Here is a 22,128-nt window from a genome sequence, read left to right as displayed (position 1 = left end):
TCTGCTTACTGCTGCCCACTTGTCACTAAAATGAGACATATGCTCTCATCCCGTCTTGGATTCAACAAAGTAATGCGTTTTGATAGCTGTGCTAATCACGTTCTAAAGGAAGCATTCTCTGTTGCGCTCAAGACGTCTTCTTGCGAACTCTGTTAATGAAACTTCCTGGCAGATTAAAACTGTGTGCCGGACCGAGACTCGAACTCGGGACTTTTGCCTTTCGCGGGCAAGTGCTCTACCAACTGAGCTACCCAAGCGCGACTCACGCCTCGTCCTCACAGCTTTACTTCTGCCAGTACCTCGTCTCCTACCTTCCAAACTTTACAGACGCTCTTCTGCGAACCTTGGAAGGTAGGAGACGAGGTACTGGCAGAAATAAAGCTGTGAGGACGGGGCGTGAGTCGTGCTTGGGTAGCTCAGTTGGTAGAGCACTTGCCCGCGTAAGGCAAAGGTCCCGAGTTCGAGTCTCGGCCCGGCACACAGTTTTAATCTGCCAGGAAGTTTCATATCAGCGCACACTCCGCTGCAGAGTGAAAATTTCATTCTGGAAACTCTGTTAATGTCAACTGATAAAACAAAATAGCAGAAAGTTTGGATTTCTGTGATGGAGTTTCCACAGTGAGAGTGGCACTGTGCGACACACAAAGTAAATAATCACAATAATGATAATTAAAGCGTGGGAGAATTATGTGCACAGTTAAGTTTTTTCTTTTTACTTCATGGCATTTACTGATTCTGACAGAGCATTTGGCATGCTACTGTTACTCTCTTTTTACTGTGTCATTACTCGCTCGACGATGCCGCACGAATCACAGTCCCCACTTCTGGCACCTGCGGTCCCCACCATCACCGCTGCTCTCTCCACTACCGACGAAGGCGACGACGACGACCTATGCTTACAGATAACTTTATTTTTTAATTTTCGCTGCACAAAGTCCAGCGAAGTGTAGATAAACACAAATCTGGCACTGGTTTTGTGATACATAATAAAGGAGCAAATTCGGTTAAAGAATTCAAAGCTGTTAACAAAAGAATATCCTGTATAGTGCTCGGAATCCAAGTGTCAGACATCAATCAATATTCACGCCGACAGCAGATAAAACAGATGAGGAAAGGGAAGAGTTATATGACCAAGTAGAACAAACAGTTGAGAGCGCACCAAATAGAAATATCAAGATAGTTCTGTCGCACTTTAACGCAAAAGAAGGGAAAGAAGAATTACATATGGAAGGCATATTTTGCATGACGAGCCAATGGGACTGGTCAGAGAATGATCAACCATTATCTCAAAGAACCTGAGACTAGGTTAGACTCACTTGGAACACAAGAGAATACACATGAGAACGTCGTGCTCACCGGCTGGAAGACCTGCCAACCAGGTAGATCATGTCTTGGAGGACCAGCGCTATAGCCATACAGTGATGGACGTCAGGTCGTATAGAGGAGGCGACTACGCATGAGACCACTGTTTCGTGGTGAGTGGACTTAAACTGATGTTCACCTACAAATACAGGAAGAAGAAAGATACACTAGAACCTACTTTGAATGTTGGGAAACTTTTTAAGTTTCTGAAACTCTAGAAAACCTAAAAGCAGGAGAGAAGGTAGAGGAAAACTGGGACGAAATGAATGGGACGGCACTAAGTGTTGCGGGGGATACGTTGAGAAGAAAGAGGAGAATGAAGACGAGAGGGTGGTTCGACATGCTAGAAGACCGCAGGAAAGGGGAGGAGGATGAAAGAGGAGTGGCTGGCTGAGAGGGAGAATCAGCAGAAAATAGAACTTTTCTCAGCATCAGAAGGGAGGCAAAGAGAATTTTGAGAAGAGAGAAGAGAATATACCTGATCAGTTTATTAGAACAAGTTGGAGCAGAGAGCCACAGCAAGAATTCAAGACAATTTATTCACTGCATCAAAAATCGAAAACGTGGATTTCAGAGCCCAGCCTGTTAAATTAGAGATAAGAACGGCAGCTTGATAAACGACAAGGGAGTAGAAAAGTGGAGAGAATGCTTCTCAGAACTCTTAAATCTTCCAGATTTAGACGAGATGCTACCTGCTGACATCACGGAGGAAACGAAAGATGACGAACAATGAGAAGTAACTGAAAAAGATGTGAAGACAGCAGTCAAAAAACTCCGGAACAACAAAGCCCTGGGGAGGACAGAACAACAGGAGAATTAATCAAAGAGGGAGTTGAGACCCTGCTCTTAGGAATATATAAACTGATATATAAATTGATTTGGACGAATGAGACATTGCCAGAAGAAAGGAAATTGGCCATAATATGCCAGGTGTACAAGAAGGAAGCCAAAATGGAATGTGGTAATTACAGAGGTACCAGCTTGCTTAATGTAGCGTATAAGGTACTGTCCCTCAATATCCTCAGAAAATTACAACCATTCATAGAGAAAAACATACAGCAATACCAAGCTGGCTCTCGAGGTAACCGATCGACAATACACATTTACATCTTAAGACAACTGCTTGAAAAACACTGGGAATATAACAAAATTTTTATTGCCTGTTCGTCGATTTTAAATGTGCATATGACAGCATCCACAGGAATAGCGTATACAATTCACTCACTGTATGACTTCAGAATCCATGGGAAGTTAGTGAGAATGGCGCAAAATTGCATGGATGGCTCGCGGGCAGCAGAGCATTTTCGGGGGGTCACATCGGAAACGTTCGAGATTGAGACAGTTCTCAGACAAGGGGATACTCTGTCATGTGTTCTGTTCAGTGTCATCTTAGAGGAAGTGACAAGCGAATGTGGGCAACAGGAATGGGCTGGAGTACGGATGGCTGGCAGTTTCAGTTGTCTCGCATATGGAGATGATATAGTACTGCTAAGTGAATTCATCCATGAGTTGAAAGAAATTAACCAGAAAATTGACAACTATGCACAGAAGGTTGGGTTAGAGGTGAATCAAGACAAAATGGAGTTCGTGCAATTAGGTGGAAGACAATAACTTCTTGAGACGGTTGGTTCAAATGGCTCTGAGCACTATGGGACTTAACATCTATGGTAATCAGTCCCCTAGAACTTAGAACTACTTAAACCTAACTGACCTAAGGACATCACACAACACCCAGGCATCACGTGAGACAGTTGGCATGAGGTTCAAGAGAGCTCACCAGTTCAAATATGGGATATTGGCTTACCAACAACAACAGTATAGAAATGGACATCAAGAAAACAATAGCAGGGAGAATGAAATGCATGTATTCTCTTAGCGAGAAGTTCGGCTGAAATACAATATCAATCAATACTCACATGAGAATCTATAACGCACTGATATACCCAGCGGTCATGTAAGGTTCAGAAACCTGGAGCATGACTAAACACGAAACGGAAAAACTATTAATATTTGAAAGAGGAGTTCTGAGGAAGATATGGGGATCAATCTTACATGAAGGACATTGGAGAAGGAGTAGGAATGAGGAAATCTACCTCTTGATGCAACAAACAACAATACTTAGAAATTGAAGAGCAAAAGAATCCAGTGGGCAGGCCACGCAGCCCGTATGCCAGAAGAAAGACAGGCGAGGAAAGCATCTGAGGGAAAACCAAACACCTGACGTCCCACGGGACGACCAAGGCAGCGATGGATGGACGACATGGTGAAGGACCTGCCAGCCGTGGAGACTGAAGACCCATGGAGAATCCGGGCGCAAATCATAAAGGAATACAGGCAGTTTGTGGAAAAAGAGTGTGGTCTGCAGGTCCTGCAACTGTTGGATGTGCATGATTGTAAATTTTGCTGTGTGCAGCCGTCCGGGGTGGCCGAGAGGTTCTAGGTGCTACAGTCTGGAACCGCGCGAACGCTACGGTCGCAGGTTCGAATCCTGCCTCGGGCATGGATGTGTGTGATGTCCTTAGGTTAGTTAGGTTTAAGTAGTTCTAAGTTCTAGGGGACTGATGACCTCAGAAGTTCAGTCCCATAGTGCTCAGAGCCATTTGAACCATTTTTTTGCTGTGTGCACATCACGGGAGCACTGTGTACTATCCGGCAACACTGCCCCCCCCCCCCCCCGCCCGCCAATGACATCTTCAAGTACGAAGTTATCTTATTGAAGCTGTAGTAAGGCCTCACAATCTGATGACCTACTCGCATAGCGTAAAGGGCTGCACGCTAGCTCGCGAGACAGGGAGGTAAGCTAGACCCGGATCGAATCCGTGTGGTGGAGTAACGGTCGCTAGTCTGGCGCACCGACCAACGTTGATTGCAGTTTTTAGGTGCACTCATTTGCGCACTCCTTTAGGCAGATCCCAGACTGGTCCCCTATTTTCGTCTCAGATAACGTGATAAAAAACGATTAAAACACAAAGAAAAGAGTTAAGCCGATTACATGATAGATGTCTAATGCTGTTTCTATAATATCGTAAAACATCAACATCGTTTCCTTATTTATCTTGTTTTTAGAGTGTCGCTTCCAGTACTGTGGTTTTTTATTAAATTTCTCGTTTTGAAGCGTAGAATAAACTTCCCAGAGTGAGAGTGTTCAGTCAAGGAAAAACAAACTTGTCTGAATTCAGAGCTTATTGTAATCTACACATAATCAAAGTAAAGTCGATTTCGACACCCATCAGCAATCTCTTTGACCCTAAACTTAATGTGTATTACGTGAATTCCATTTCTTTATTATTCGTAAGTAATATTAACAACAACAGCACAAATATGGTGATCGCTTCCTGATTCCATAATCCTTCTAAAACGGTGTTGTAGGATTCCGATAAGAAATCCAGGTATCGAATGTTGAAATCAGTTTAATTCATCGCCCCATTTTTGCTGCCATGGATTCAGGATTTATAGCAACTATAATAGAAAGATAGATTTCATGGGGACCTACTCATTTAGCTAATCCCAAAGCTGTATTATGTATTAACAAAGGAGCCTCTAGTGAAATATAAAATTCTATTACACGACTGTTTTGTGAAGTAAAAGTTTATTGAACTGACGCAAGAGAACAAAGAATGTTTAACACACACGAAAGTAACCCAAAGCCATCAACTGAATTCATATTACTGAAAATATAAAGGATAATATAATGTTATATTTATTACAAATTTGTAAAACATAACAGCAGTTTTGGAATAAGTATGAAAATTCTTTTAATATGAGACACTTTACACATCAATTTTCATTCGTTTTAAATTTCGTAAAAATTACAGTAATTTTGCTTTCCTAAAGTAGGAGAAAGCATTGTGGAATTAGTGAGGGACTCCGGAACGATTTCCAATGACGTCATTGGTAGAGTATGACACTGCAGTCAGTCGGTCAAGTGGCCCATGAGGGCCAGAGCGCGGAGCGTTGCTCTGCGAGTATGGTTGCTACTGCTTCAATAACATATTCAAACAAATTTAATATGCAAACGTAAGACTCTTTTAAGATACGTTTAATACAAACTGAAGTAGCGTTAGTCTTCTGGGACTTAATTCTAGTATTCAGCACATGTTTATACTTCGTTTTCGTGACCTCATATCCACTAAACTGGTCAGGGAGACTGGTATCTATGAGTATGTTTTGGAAAGACGCCAAAGGGTAGTTAAACATGAAGTAATGTTGTGGTAGGTCGTGTAGATCTGCAGTACTTTTAATTTCTGTGAATGCTATCCAAATGTTGGTGAGCAACGGTGTGAAAAGATGTCCGACGTCTGATGCTACAGTGAAATCCTTCTGTTAGTTGTTTTACTTCATAAATATTGTGCTATGAAGACATATTTTGAGTTATCAGTATCTACATGCCACACAGAAAAATCTTATAGCACAAGTGAGCTCTGGCACAGGAAATCCAGAAATAACAACGAGTTTAACTTGTCAAATGACATTGATGAAACCCACAAGCTCGATTTGTGGCGTCATTGAATGAGGACACAGGATTTGACTTTTAGCAACCTCGCGCGTGTAGAACATAGAGCGGTGAAGATGTGTATGTGTCGTTACAGCATCTGCTGCTAGGTGCCGGCCGTTGTGGCCGAGCGGTTCTAGGCGCTTCAGTCTGGAACCGGGCGACTGCTATGGTCGCAGGTTCTAATCCTGCCTCGGGCATAGATGTGTGTGATGTCCTTAGGTTAGTTAGGTTTAAATAGTTCTGAGTTCTAGGGGACTGATGACCTCAGATGTTAAGTCCCATCGTGCTCAGAGCCATTTTTTTTTGCTGCTAGGTGGACTTACTTTCTTCTTTCCATATTACCATAAGATGCTCAAGGATTCACAACATGCCATTAAAAAAAATTAATCTGTCTATACAAACAAAGAAGAGTGTCTGTTTGTAATTCATGAAAATCTAGTTTTATTCCGATCTTGATGAAATTTTGCACACTTTACCTTCAACATAAGAGGAAGATCACTGTTTATATAAGAATTCTTCATCTGACTTGAAATATATATGTATGCAATATGTAAAGGGGAAAGGTTCTTACCAAAATCTCTAACACATTTTGGCCGATTTATTTCAAATTTATACACGATCTCCTAATGAACATTTGTGCGGACACTGAAGCGCCAAAGAAACTGGTATAGGCATACGTATTCAAATACGGAGATATGTAAACAGGCAGAATACGGCGCTGCGGTCGGCAACGCCTACATTAAGACAAAAAGTGTCTGGTATTGGTGTTAGATCGGTTACGCTGCTACAATGGCACGTTGAAAGTGAGTTTGAACGCGGTGTTACAGTCAGCGCACGAGCGATGGGACACAGTATCTCAGAGGTAGCGAAGAAGTTGGGATTTCCCCATACGACCATTTCACGAGCGTACCGCGAATATCAGGAATCCGGTAAAACTTGAAATCTCCAACATCGCTGCGGCCAGGAAAAGATCCTACAAGAACGGGACGAACGGCGATTAAGGATAATCGTTCAATGTGACCCAAGTGCAACTCTACCGCAAATTGCTGCAGATTTCAATGCTGGGCCATCAACAAGTGTCAGCGTGCGAACTGTTCAACGAAACACAATCGATTTGGGATTTCGGAGCCGAAGGAACACTCCTCTACCCTTCATGACTGCACGGCACAAAGCTTTACGCCTCGCCTGGACCCGTCAGCACTGACAGTGGGCTGTTGATAACTGGAAACATGTTGCCTGGTCGGACGAGGATCGTTTCAAATTGTATCGAGCGGATGGACGTGTACGGGTATGGAGTCAACCTCATGAATTCAAAGACCCTACATGTGAGCAGGGGACTGTTCAAGCTGGTGGAGGCTCTGTAATGGTGTGGGGCGTGTGCAGTTGGAGTGATATGGGATCCTTGCTACGTCTAGATACAACTCTGACAGGTGACACGCACGTAAGCATCCTGCCTGATCATCTGCATTTATTCATGTCCATTGTACATTCCGACGGACTTTGACAATTCCATCAGGATAATGCGACACCCCACTCGTCCAGAATTACTACAGAGTGGTTACAGGAACACTCTTCTGAGTTTAAACACTTCCGCTGGCTACAAAACTCCCAAGACATCAGTATTATTGAACACATCTGGGATGCTTTGCGACGCGCTGTTCAGAAGAGATCTCCAGCTCCTTGTACTCTTACGGATTTATGGACAGCCCTGCGGGACTGATGGTGTCAGTTCTCTCCAGCACCACTTCAGACGTTAGTAGAGTCCATGCCACGCCGTGTTGCGGCACTTCTGCGTGCTCGGCGGGGGCTACACGATATTGGTCAGGTGTACCAGTTTCTTTGGCTCTTCAGTGTAAAATATCAATTAGCAAGGTGTGTATGTGTAGGTCCGGCGTCTGGTGGTACAGAGATTTACTTCCTTCGTTCCATATTACCAATGGATCTTCAAGGATGCACAACATGCAATTTAAAAAAACATCCATCTACCTATATAGAGTACATAAAGATGAGTGTCTGTTTGTCATTCATACAAATGTAGTCTTATTCTGATTTGATAACATTTTGCACACTTTACCTTCAAGATAATAGGAAGATTACTGTCTACATAAGATTTCTTAATATGACTTGAAACGTATATGCATGCAATATGTAAAGGGGAAGGGTTGTTACCAAAAACCTCTAACAATTTTTGGCGGATTTAATTCAAATTTGTACGCGATGCCCTAAAGAACATTTGGGCGGACATAGGCTAATGTATATATATAAAGGAGAAACGTTGTTACCAAACATCTTGAATAGTAGTTGAGCGATGTATTTCAAAGTTCTTGGCCGACTTACTCCAAATTTCTACATTCAGATGAAACAGTGAAGAAAATAAATGGAAAATTAAATGCATAACAAGCGAAACACGTAGCGGTAAAGTGACTATACTTCTTATCGCGGGAATAAATTACAGCCGTAATACCCGTCTTGGAGGCAGTACCAGCAGACGTCACTAGATCGTGGCACGAGCGAAAGCTCGAGAATTTGACACAAACATGATTGAAAACTCTTCTTTATTGATTATTTGCCGTTGTTGCATGTAATGTATGCCCTAGAAGATATTTTAGTCCCCGTATCACCGTTAATTTTATTAAAATCCACATTGTCATACAAATGCTAAGACAGGTCGTGGATATAGTACCGAGTCACCAGATCGGAGGCCATCAAAAGATCTAACAGAACCCGAGATTTCCCGAACTGTAACGTAAACTGTTCGAACAGTTCGAGTCGTGCTCAGACACAGCCCTACTTCAGACAGTGAAAACTCAACTGAAACACTAGAAGACGAAATCTCCAAAAACTCAGTGAGATACTTATCGTAAAAAGTATCAACATAAGCCACAACTATTTTTCCTACAGGTGAATAAGTATTCATTCGTCGCATTCCGTTGACATCCAGTGATTCAAGTATGCCCTTCGGTTTATAGCGATTCCAACTTCCCAAGCGGCTTGCATTCGCTATGAATATCAACAGGGCAGAGGGCCAATCACTTTGTGCGGCAGACATGAAATATCCCAGCCAACGCCAGGCACTGCAGCTAGTAATACATATTTGCAAAAGAAGAGATACGTTACTTTCTTTCTACAAGTGAAAAGTATTTAAACCGACAAACTCTGGGAGGTTGTAGGGGACATCAAAACAAATATTTTTCCCTAATGTCATCTTTTCCTATGAGGAGTATTCAAACCGGTAGAGGAAGATTTCTCTGGCGGCAAATTAATTAAACCAACAAACACAAATTTTTTTGTGACCAAGAGACAACAACCAGGTAGCAGATACGGCCCAATTAAACAGTCCCCAACAACACCGACCCACACATTAACGAAGAACCGCACTTGATGAGCGCTAGTAACTGTGGCGTGTGGGTTACCCTCACTCCAAACATGCGAGTTGTGCATGTTGAAGACTCCATCACACCCGAACGTTGCTTCATGGGTAAACAACACAGAGGATGGAAATGTAGGATGCATTTCACACTGTTCCAGGTACCACTGCGAAAACTGTGCCCTGGGTGTATAATCAACTGGTTACAGGTTGTAGACACGCTGTAAGTGAAATGAACGTAACAATTGCTCTCGAAGGACCGTTCTTACATTCGTCCGAATCGTCCCCATGTGGCGTGCAATTGCACGAGTGATGATTGAAGGATCCAGCTCAACATGCTGCAAGACAGCTTCCTCAAACTGCAGCGTTCTTACCGTGAGACGGCATCCCTGTCCAGGTAATCTGCTAAATGACCTGGTCTCACGCAGACGTTGGTACACAGCATCAAAGGTCGTATGATGCGGGATACGGCGAGTAGGATATTGTTGTTGATAAACCCGCTGTAAAGGTCGTCCGTTGTGGTGCGCTACGTAGTACGCACCAACCATATCAGTGTTCTCACTCCAGGTGTATCGCACCATTAGTAGACAGAGACAATGCACTACTACACTGGTGGACAGCAGTTGCCTACAACTGAAGAGCGTAATACGCTCTCTAACTACTGTAGAACGTAATACGGCCTCTATCAACTGAAGAGCGTAATACGGCCTCCAACGGTTTAAATAATCCTCGTAGGAAAAAATGACATTAGGGAAAAATATTTGTTTTGATGACCCCTACAACCTCACAGAGTCTGTCGGTTTAAATACTGATCCTAAGAGACACGGGTACCCGTTTGGTCAGTGACTCGGCATTAGAAGTGAGCTATCTTGGCGTCTTGTGAAGTGCCGGTTTACTCGTCCGACAATAGCGCTAGCCTTCCGCATCCATCCAGATTGAGTGAGCGACGGGGAGCTGACGGCGGAACGTCGGGGGCGGACAGTACAGAGAGAGAGAGAGAGAGAGAGAGAGAGAGAGAGGCTGTGCTTAGCTAAGCAGGGTCGTAATTAGGATGGGCGTGGCGCGGCCGCCATTGTGCCAGCCTGCCGTGATAGGATCGCGCTGTGGCGCCACCAGCGAGGCAAAGTAAAGCACACAGCCAGCCAGCTACGGGCAGGCACCGCACTTTCACGTCTGGTCGCCGCCACAAACGGTAATAACCGCCGGCAAGAAACGCGCCAGCCGCCGCTAGAGAACAATCAACTCCGGGTCTGGCTCGTGCACTATTAAGTTCCGCTCCGTTATTCTCAATACCAATTACTACTTGAAGAAGCGGACGATAATTTGCCACAGGGTGACTACGTAGATGCTGAACGCAAACTCGCATTTAACAGCAGCGTATTGATCGTATGACGATTTTCAATAAACTTTCAGAATTAATTTTCACTCTGCAGCGGCGAGTGCGCTGATTTGAAACTTCTTGGCAGATTAGAACTATTTAGCGGACCGTAATTCCAACCCGCAAGGCCGGCCGGAGTGGCCGAGGGGTTCTAGGCGCTACAGTCTGGAGCCGCGCGACCGTTACGGTCGCATGTTCGAATCCTGCCTCGGGCATGGATGTGTGTGATGTCCTTAGGTTAGTTAGGTTTAAGTAGTTCTAAGTTCTAGGCTGAATGTGAAGAAAACGAAAATTATGGCAACTACACCTACCAATTCGTGGGATATAGCAGGAGAAACCGTGGAGGTAGTGACCACATTCAGTTATCTCGGTTCCCATATTTCTGCTGATGACGACTGCAGCCATGAAATCCGGAGACTCCTGTTGCTCCGTAGACAGGCGATGTCAAACCTTGACAAGGTTATAAAGTCCAGAGACATAACACTAGCAACAAAGATCCGTATTGTGAGGGCTATGGTCTTTCCAGTTGTGATGTATGGATGTGAGACCTGAACCATTAGAAGGCTGAACGGCGAAGAATTGACTCCTTCGATTTGTGGTGTTGGAGGAAACTTCTTAGAGTTCCATGAACTACAAAGAGAACCAACAGATCAATATTAGAGCAAATAAAACCAGATTTTTCCCTGGAAGGTCTAATGTTAAAACAAAAGCTGACCTACTTTGGACACACAATGCGAAGGCATGCCTCGCTGGAAAAAACATTAATGCTGGGGAAGATTGAAGGAACTAGAAGAAGAGGACGTCAGAGGATGAGATGGATCGATGGCATCACAGAAGCAATGTGTTCCAACCTGGAAGGTCTACGGGAGAAAGTGCAAGACAGGAAAAAGTGGCGTGATTTGGTTCATGGGGTCACGAAGAGTCGGAACCGACTAAACGAATAGAGAGAGAGAGAGAGAGAGAGAGAGAGAGAGAGAGAGAGAGAGAGAAGTTCTAGGGGACTGATGACCTCAGAAGTTAAGTCCCATAGTGCTCAGAGCCATTTGAACCATCTAACCCCGAACATTTTCCTTTCGCGGATGATTACTCCAGCAACTGAGCTATCAAGACACAACTCACGACCCGCCCTCACAGCTTTACTTCTGCCAGAACCTCTCCAGGCAAGTGTTCCGGTTTCTAGTCCCAGACCGGATCACAGTTTTAATCTGCCAGGAAGTTCCATTAACGTCTTTCCCATATATTAATTAACTGCGTGCCACACATCTGTGAAAGTTGTTTCTTAGCAAAACAAAAACAAAAAATAAATAAATAAAAAATCCGAAAACTTCAGCTATATTTGCGTGAAAATCAACTGCCCGTCAGGCACGAATCACTTACTCTCTCTACGTAACCTGTACTGTCGGCTTCAAATGATCTGTCATGATAAGAGAGATGTTTTAACATTTTTTTTAATTTAATATTTCCATGTTTACAACTTAGCCAGTATCGACGAACAAGCTCTGTCCAGATTATTTAACATGAAAACAAATTAGGCATCTAAATTATTAAATTAATAGGCTATACTTCTGTACGTACACATAAATGTTAACGAAAATTTGTGTTTCTTCCTAATGCGCAACCCGTTTGCACTTTCCTCTCACCATATCCCAAAAGTCATGGATTTAGGCAATCAGATAGATCCAGTATTTCGTCCTAAATGCATTTATCTCAGTGGTACACCAACGCTCGTTAACCAGGACACGATCGTATCGGTTATCAAGCGAAGTTTGTAGCTGGATTGAGGATTTACTGGTAGTGAGGACGCATCATCTTACTTTAGATGGAGAGCATTCAGCAGACGTAGAAATATCTTCAAACGTCTCCAAGGGAGTTGCGAGCCTTTCTATTCGTGTTGTATTAATAACCATATAGCCGAAGTCTACCATTTCACGAGTCTTCAGTTTGACACTTCTGCAATCGAACCTAATATTTCTGTAACGGTGTTTATTTTACTAATGACTAATGGCGTATGTGTGACAGAGTGCACTTTCCTTCCTTTCATTTAATAATGCGCTTAACTGCTAAGTTTAAGTAAAGTTTTAGCATGGATGATGCACAGTTCTGTTTTGCTAGTCGTTGCAGTCAAAAAATGCGGCTTGTTCCGCCGGCCGCGCGATCTCGGTGCATGGCTATGGATGTGCAGCGTAACATAAAATACAGCCCTCGACACAAACCGTATACCAAGCTGCATAGTCCTATTTCATCCAGTTGAGTATAGGTATTTGCTTTACACTGTACAAGAACATTATTAATAACAGCTTTGAATAACTTTGACTGTATACAGGGTGCAGCACCTAAAACGTGAACCGCAAATATTGCGGAAATGGAAAGTGTTCTTAATGTGTGGTTTTCACAGACTAGATTGGTAGTCAGGGGCCCGCACTGTTAGCTAATACACAGATTTTAATAATACTTACGAAGTTTATTTTTTGTTCAATCATACGCTTTTACAAATGGATCATTGTCTATTGACATTAACAGACTTAAGAGGAGGGTAAATTAGGATGTCAGTGATGTTTCTTGCAAAATTATAGTGCGAGTCGTTAATGAGATATCGTATTTTGAACAGTTTCTAAGCCGAAATTTGTTTGTGTCATTCAACCTGCATAGTTGCTAGGTACGATGTTCTTTCAGTGTGCTTGTGTCTTCTTTGGGTGCTTTGTGACTAGTCAGTGTGTGACAGTTGGACATTTGTCGAAGTGTTATACCGAATTTCCAACACAATTGGCATAGAAGGCCTGTGCTTTCCGATAATTCTCTACGCTGGTCTATAGCACGTAGCCTGCGCCCAAGTGTTGTCTTTGTATCCAGCGTTTCATGTGAACAGAGATGATACTCAGGACGAGCCTATTAGGGCTGTGTTGTGGGTGATCGGACACTTCCCATCGAAAAGGCTGCAGGAGCGTCTTCATTGCCCCTGCAGAGTGCGGCTGAGAACCGCCATGAAGAAGGAAGTGCGTGGCAGTTGTGTCAGGTGGGCTGCATTCATTAAGGCGAAGCCTCTCAGTGGGCCCTCCTACTTGGCGGGAGACATCGTTGCTCTAGGCACCTTTACTCACTCACAGTGCGTTCACAACTGAAAAGTGCGTCTTGATGCTATCGACGGTCGTACTAGAGACACTACTCAACACATCTGTGCAAAGCTTCATCAGATCTTCACTGTGGTGTCCATTTCGCGACCAATCGGAACTTACTCTCTGGACAACCCTATTTAGGATTTTAATACCTCTCTGGCAGACGATTTCTACATATACATGAAAGTTTTGCTTTTCGTCGATATTGATTCCATGGTACCTATATACTGCTTTCCTTTTCACAGGCTGGACATTTATTCTGATTGCAGGACTTGTCGCTGTTGATAATGTTCTTTTTAGTAACATATAAACTATTTTGTGCGCTGTATCGTTAGTTTGTTTTCTATGCACAAATTCCTTAGTATTTCAGGAACTACTCTACTATTTTCCTCTACTTTAACCCTTGTATTAGCAGATACTCTAATTAATAGATCGTCTGCATAAGTGATGCAGCCTCTAGTGTTCGTCACACTTTGAAGCTCGTCCAGCAACGGCTCTTTGCGAACATCCCAGAACTCTGGACCACATACAGAGCACTGTAGGAGTCCTTTTTTGATGTCTTCCACAATTTTCTTTTTGGGACGTCCTACCTGCACCTGTCTGTCTGTGCAATAATTTTGCAGACTGCTATAGAGGTATCTGGGATGGTCCATCTGTTTCAGTCTTTTGTACAGGCCAGGCCACCACAAATCGTCAAACTCCCCAGCTATATCAATCATATGCCTATAATACACTTGTCGTCTGAGGTGTTCACAACATTCATTGCGAGATTTATCGCACCCTCTGTTGATTTCCCTTTCCTGAAACCGTAGTGCCTACTACATGTCCGTGGTCCGCTAGGCGGCGGCACAGAAGCTTTTCCTGTGCTTTGCCTACAACATTTACCAAACAAATCGGCCTTTAAGACTTCCGTTCTCTTGGGTCTTTATCTTTCCCCCTTCTTTTTTTAGTATAAAAATATTCGAGATTTTCCAAATAATGGTCACCCGACCCTACAAAAGACATTCGTTTAATAACACTGCTAGACTCACATATTGTACAATTTTGTCCACTAACTGAGGCGACACTTCTGCCAGTACGCTATCTTCTGTACATGGGCATTACGACAGGCTACTCCAGATGTATCATGTATCTTGTTTAGTGATGAACCCACATTTACCAGTCATGCCCAGGTAAATCCGCCGAAACATGAAGTATTGGTCTGTTGACAATCCAGTCTCCGTTGGCTTTGCGGAACGTCAGCGCCTCTGGAGTGTAAACGTGCGGTGTGGGATAGTTAACCATCAGCTCATAGGCCCATTTTCATAGACGGAACACTGAACGCGCACAAGTATCGTAGCCTCCCGACAGACCATCTTCCACGGATGCTAGAAGACGTTCCTTTGTAGACTACGAGGAACCTGTGGCACCAACATGATGGCTGTCCATCTCGCAGTGCGCGAAGTACTACAGCATGTCTTCACGAATTGTTCACAATTTGTTGGATTGGACGCAGAGGACCTATACCTCGGCCGACCTGTTCCCCGATTTGACAGCTGTAGACTTTTTTTTTTCTTTTGGGAGAGCTGAAAGACGCATCTGCAAGACATACCAACTACATCCGATAATATGCAGCGATGTGTTACTGCAGCCTACTCGGACATCTTCGCTGAAATACTAGCACGTATACAGCAGTCGTTCCGTACCAGACTAGAAGTATGTACTGCCACTGCCGGTGGTCATTTTGAACACGTCCTGCGATGGTCAGTTGTCTCGTTAGGGTCATAACCCATGTAACTAGCGTGTGCACTTGTATTGTTTAGCCTGTGCTGGCACATTGTACAAGTGTCGGTGTGAGAACTTTTCAAAATACAATCTCGTAAACGACTCTCACTAGAATCATGCAAAAACCACCACTGGCGTTCTCATTTACCCTCCTTTTAGTCTCTTGATGGCATCAGGCACTGTTACATTTAAAAAAAAAGTGTTTGTTTTCACAAAAATACACTTTGTAAATATTATTACAATCTGTGTATTGGGTAACAATACGAGACCCTGGCTACCAATCCATTCTATGTAAACCACACATCAATAGCAGATTCAATTTCCGCAATATCTGTGGTGTAGCTTTTAGGTGATTCATCCTGTGGAGTGTCAAGTCGTAACATGTCATTCCAGGAACATGAAGGCAGTGATACATCAGCATGTCCAGTAATACTAGGTTTACATGAAATATAATGCATGTTGCACTGACTGCACAAGGTCATACTCACACACCAGACGAAAGAAGACTGAAAATCACTAGTCGAAACCGAAGTCGTTTTGAACAACCAGCAGATGGCACTACACTAGTAAACATACAGAAATACAATCGTAACATATAAAGCGTAGGCAAGAAGTTGCATCGAAAGAGTACACAAAACAATGCAGTATACAGAATTTTGTATGTAATCATACAAACCATCCAAACAAGAGTGTATTGCAATAACTAAATTCTTTTATTAAACATTTTTCAATTAAAAAATTAGAATTACGGTTCTTAGAGCAATGTAAAAGAAAGTACATATATCGACAGTACTGACCTACAGTATTCATAGTCAAAACGATTATAAGCCAAGTACAGTGTGGAAATATATCGCCATTGAATAAGCTTACAGAAGATAACTCGAAGATTAGGGGATAATATTACAGAAGCCATGAACGAAGTACATGTCTTAATGCATTTAACAACAGGGAAAAACTAAAATATTATATTCTTAAAATACCATATACGAAGGACAGTATTGTAGACCAAGAGCCGTACAGCATAACCCCTAGGTGCTACCGTACCATGGTTCTCAAGGTCTACGTTTTCTGACGTAAGCTACTGGATAAGACGAGAAATTAAGTAATGAATAGGTATGTACAAACAATTTACAATATAGTGATATAAGTACAATATCAAAGTAACTGTTATTTAACTATGCAGGCCGAAGTGGCCGAGCGGTTCTAGGCGCTTCAGTCTGGAACCGCGCGACCGCTACGGTCGCAGGTTCGATGGTTCAAATGGCTCTGAGCACTATGGGACTTAACATCTATGGTCATCAGTCCCCTAGAACTTAGAACTACTTAAACCTAACTAACCTAAGGACAGCACACAACACCCAGCCATCACGAGGCAGAGAAAATCCCTGACCCCGCCGGGAATCGAACCCGGGAACCCTGGCGTGGGAAGCGAGAACGCTACCGCGCGACCACGAGATGCGGGCTCGCAGGTTCGAATTCTGCCTCGGACATGGATGTGTGTGATGTCCTTAGGTTAGTTAGGTTTATGTAGTTCTAAGTTCTAGGGGACTGATGGCCTCAGATGTTAAGTCCCATAGTGCTCAGAGCCATTTGAACCATTTGATTAAACTATACAGAGATACTACAAAAAAACATAAATGATGATGGCACTCCAAGTCTAGCATATACAAGTTGTTAGAGACGGAGCACAAATTCAGACAGGATATAAGTGAATAAGAAAATCGACAGTATCCTTTTCAAAGGCATTACATCGGCATTTGCCTTAAGTGACTGGGAGAAACTTAAATACGCGTTTCCGGTTTCTCCCAAATGTCAGCCCAATATGCTAACCATTGCGCCACCTTTCTCGTTAAGCGCTGACAGTTCACGTACCATAATGCATCGGCGATCCCTGCTGGTTGCTGCGAATTTCTCCGAACATACAGCCGATCAAGAATAGGCTACATAATTTATTCCCGCGCCCCGACAGAGCATGCAATTCTGGCTGCTTACACAGCGGTAGTAAGGCATCAGGGAAGCAATACTCATTTGCATAACGATCAGAGCTATATCTGGTTTCCCGCTCTCCTAGTGGACGCTTCGCTTTCATTACTCACTGAATGCTTGTAGATTGTAAGTCCTTTGAAGACTAGTGGTTTCTTACTGTAATTTGTTTGATAACGTGCCTAATTGTTCTGCCGTACCACAGTGGTTACTTTACTTCAGTCAGCTGTCATTCTAGAGTATGGTCCAGCACCGTAACTCTTTTAAAAACCTGTAACATTAAACTTAGACACTCTTCGAAATTTTGTAGGTAGGAGTAATAAAATACGGGACTCGCCAGGTTAGACGAGCGCGCTAACGCGCTGCTTCCAGGACTCGGGTAGGCTCGCCGGCCCCCGGATCGAATCCACTCGGCGGATTAACGACGAGGGCCGGTGTGCCGGCCAACCTGGATGTGGTTTTTAGGCGGTTTTACACATCCCCCTAGGTGAATACTGGGCTGGTCTCCACGTCGCGCCTCAGTTACACGGCTCGCAGACATCTGAACACTTTCGCACTGTTCCATGGATTCCACTAGTCGCAGACAGTTGGGGTACACTAATTCCTTCCCGGGGGGTACGGGGTGGTGGCAGGAAGGGCATCCGGCCCCTTCAACTAACATTGCCACATCCGATTAACCACACCGACCCTGCGTATCCGCGGGAAAAACGGCACAAGCAAAAGAAAGAAAAGAAGTAATAAAATGTGGGGAGCGAAAGGTTATCTACAACTTGGACGAAAACGAAATTGTAGTTCTAAGGGCCGAAGTGCATGGAAGGTAATCATTAGTTGAGAAGGGAGTGAGATAGAACTGAAGCGTTTCCCTAATGTTATTCAGTCTGCACAGTGAAAAGAAATAGAGGAAACCAAAGAGAAATTTGGGAGGGGAATTACAATTCGTGAACAAGAATAAAAATATTTGCTACATGCCGACGACGTTGTAATTCTATCAGATACGTCAGTGGACATTGTACAGCAGTTCGACGAATGGGTAGTGCCTATTGGTCCTCTAGTACATATGTACAGTTTGGATACTAGGAGACTCTGTTGCAAGGTGTTCAAGTACTCAGTCGCAATAGTCTGTCTCATGAAATGTATCCTACCAACTATTAGTAGATATTAATCTGGGGTGTAGTCGCACTTCGCCCTTGTAATGACCGAGCGAGGTGGTGCAGTGGTTAGGGCACTGAATGCGCATTCGCGTAGTTCAAACCCGCGTCCAGCCATCCAGATTTAGGCTTTCCATGATTTCCCTAAATCGCTCCAAGCAAATGCTGGGATGCTTCCTTTGAAAGGGCACGGCCGATTTCCTTCCCCATCCTAGACAAAATCAAAGTTTGTCTTCCGTCTCTAATGACCGCGGTGTCGATGGGACGTTAAACCCAATCGTCCTTCCTCCCTCCCTTGTGACGGCTACTGAGGGCACGTTCAGTGAGGTGTCTGAACGTCTGTGGTGGAGTGGCAGCCCAGTCTCCCACAAGAGTCGAAAACAGAGAGGGTAGTGATGCTGGACGCTGTGTTCTGGTGCGATGTGGACCTTCCAACTCATCCCCAAGATTTTCCCTCGGGTTCAGATCGGGACTGTGGGCAGACCAGACCATTCCAGGGATGTTACTGCCCACAAACCATTACCTCACAGTTGCTGCTTTATGGCAGGTTGCATTTTCTTAGTGATGCAAACAATCATCGTCTCCGAACTGCTCATCTATTGTATGCAAACACAATGCTGTAAAATTTATTTGTATCCTTCCACATTTAGTGCTGTCTTCAGAGCGATAAAGGGACCACAAGCCAACCACGAAAAAGAACACTATACCGTACCACCACCTCCTCCATACTTCAACACTGAGGTAACAGAGTGTGGCAGTTAACTTACCCCAGGTATTCACCAGACCCAAACCCTTTCACTGGATTACCACACGGTGTAGCGTGCTTCATTACTCAAGCTCACTTGTTTACAGTTATCTTCTGTCCAGTGCCGTCGTTCTTTATACCACTCCAAGCGTCACTTGTCGTGGTGGAAGAGCCAGTCTCCTTACTGTCACAAATCGGAGCTTTTTTGACGAACACTTTTGCGCAATCTTCTTAAAACATCCAAATAAGAGGTTCGATTGACGGTCTGACCCAGGGGAACAAACTCTCAATGAGCTACGCAGTTGGTGGACATCCACAAAGACGTTTGTCAGGAATCGACACGTCGTCATTTTTAGATAGATTTAACTACTCGTACATTTGAGTTTTTCTCATAGCGTCATATTGGTAAGCTGATTTCAACATTAAAACAGTTTCAGCAGCATTTTTACCGAACAGGAAACAAGATTTCACAGCTGCACGTTATTCACTAAAACTTGCCTTCACAAAAAACGAAACAAGAACAAAACAGCACTTGCAAAAGCAATCACTGCAGATGAACAGAACAAGCCAGGTCGACAACACAGGCGGCACTGAACTGTCAATGAGTTGCGCTACACACGACTAGCGGCAGAAATACGTACTACACAAGTTCCGCCCGAGGCAATGTTATTCCAGTTCTTTTTAGGTACTCTTTCGTAGATCTTCATCAGACCTGTGACGTCCTCACGTGTCACCAATGGAGATGTTGTCTGATGATGGTCTAGGTACGACTGAAACTTGTTAAATAGCATAAAAGTAAAAATCATTTCCGATCTAGAGTAGTTGGTTTTGTTGCATTACGATGTGAATCGCTGACGTTTCAATTGTACGTTCAAGAGTTAATACTTATTTGCAAGGTGTGGGGCTTTGTCTTTACACCGAAGTGACAAAAGTCGTGGGATATGTCATAAAATCGTGTCGGACCTCATTTTGGCCAGTGTAGTGCAGCAACTCGTCCAGGAATGGACTCCACAAGGCGTTGGAAGTTCCGTGCAGAAATACTGAGCCACACTGTCTCTATGGCCGCCCGTAACTGCGCAAGTGTTGCCGGTAGAGAATTTTGCGCACGAATAGACCTCTCGACTCTGTCCCATAAATATTCGACGGGACTTATGTCCAATCCCGCGTCGGCCATTCTGATTTAGGTTTTCCGTGATTTCCCTAAATCACTCCAGGCAAATGCCAGGATGGTTCCTTTGAAAGGGCACGGCCGACTTCAAAAAATGGTTCAAATGGCTCTAAGCACTATGGGACTCAACTGCTGAGGTCATTAGTCCCCTAGAACTTAGAACTAGTTAAACCTAACTAACCTAAGGACATCACAAACATCCATGCCCGAGGCAGGATTCGAACCTGCGACCGTAGCGGTCTTGCGGTTCCAGACTGCAGCGCCTTTAACCGCACGGCTACTTCGGCCGGCGCACGGCCGACTTCCTTCCCCGTCCTTCCCAGACCGATGACCTTGCTGTTTGGTCTCTTCCCCCAAACAATCGAAAAGGGATTTATGTCGGGCCTTGTCGAGTGTCAAATCAAATGGTTCAAATGGCTCGGAGCACTAAGGGACTTAACATCTGAGGTCATCAGTCCCCTAGAACTTAGAACTACTTAAACCTAACTAACCTAAGGACATCCATGTGAGAGGCAGGATTCGAACCTGCGACCATGGTCAAATCATTCGCTTGAATCGTCCAGAATGTTCAAACCAGTCGTAAACGGTTGTGGCCCAGTGACTTGGCGCATTATCGTCCATAAAATGAACGGCTGCAAATTGTCTACAGTCAATGACAGGTTCAGTTGAACCTGAGGACCCAGTGCATTCCATCTAAACACAGCCCGCACCATTGTGGTGCTACCATCAGCGTGCACAGTGCCTTCTTCACAACTTGGATCCATGTTTTCGTGGGGTCTGCGCCACTCTCGAATCCTACCATCAGCTCTTACCAAGTGAAATCGGGAGTCAACTGACCGGGCCACGGTTTTCCAGTCGTCTAGGGTCCAACCGGTATTGTCACTGTATCAGGAGAGGTGCTTCAGGCGATGTTGTGCTGTTACCAAAGGCGCTCGCGTTGGTCGTCCTAACGTTCTAAAGAGAAATGCCTGGAAAACTTTCAGCAATAAATATCTTCTGGAGTCATGCACTGTAAGGAAATGACACAAAAATTCACAAAATTTCTTACGTAACTAGTGGGATACTTGGGTACTGGAGTAGTCCTAGTTAGTGCAAGAAAAACATGAAACTAACGACAATTATTATTATTTTTTAAATTCTGAGAAATCACAATGGCACTTTTAGTTATGAACTGAACAAGTTATTTCTGGGTTCTTTTCGGAATGTGAAGTTACCTCTTAAGGATAGGATTCGTTAATGAAATTTCTATACAAAGTTTAAGATTGTTATTGACTTGGAAGAATGGCTGAGAGCCACACCTACTCAACTGGAATAATTATCCATTAGAATCTTGCTAGGTATGGTCGAGGCTGTCTCGTGTGAAATGCAGTGGAGTGTACTGTTGTGGAGGAAATATGGGGCTCACAATAGCTGTAGCGCGCAATACCGTAAGCTGCGATGACTGTTGTCTGCGCCGCTCGCTGCTGACAAATAAGATAACTCTCGTTCTACCTGGATTGACCTTCGCCTATCAAACTCTCCCTACACCTTTATGAAGTCAAGGAATTTCTACTCGCCCATAGTCTATTGCCGTGGTACACCGGTGAGATAACCAGTCCACCACGA

The 22,128-nt window shown here is 43.9% G+C and overlaps 1 non-coding gene across 1 annotated transcript; it reads left to right on the top strand.

The window, feature by feature from the left end:
- Positions 1–404: 404 nt before the first annotated feature.
- Trnat-cgu lies at positions 405–479 on the top strand. Its single transcript has one exon. It is a non-coding gene; the product is annotated as a tRNA-Thr (tRNA).
- Positions 480–22,128: the final 21,649 nt, after the last annotated feature.

This window comes from Schistocerca piceifrons, chromosome 5, assembly GCF_021461385.2.
Source record: "Schistocerca piceifrons isolate TAMUIC-IGC-003096 chromosome 5, iqSchPice1.1, whole genome shotgun sequence".
Classification (NCBI taxonomy): Eukaryota; Metazoa; Arthropoda; class Insecta; order Orthoptera; family Acrididae; genus Schistocerca; species Schistocerca piceifrons.
This window is presented reverse-complemented; position numbering and strand designations above follow the sequence as displayed.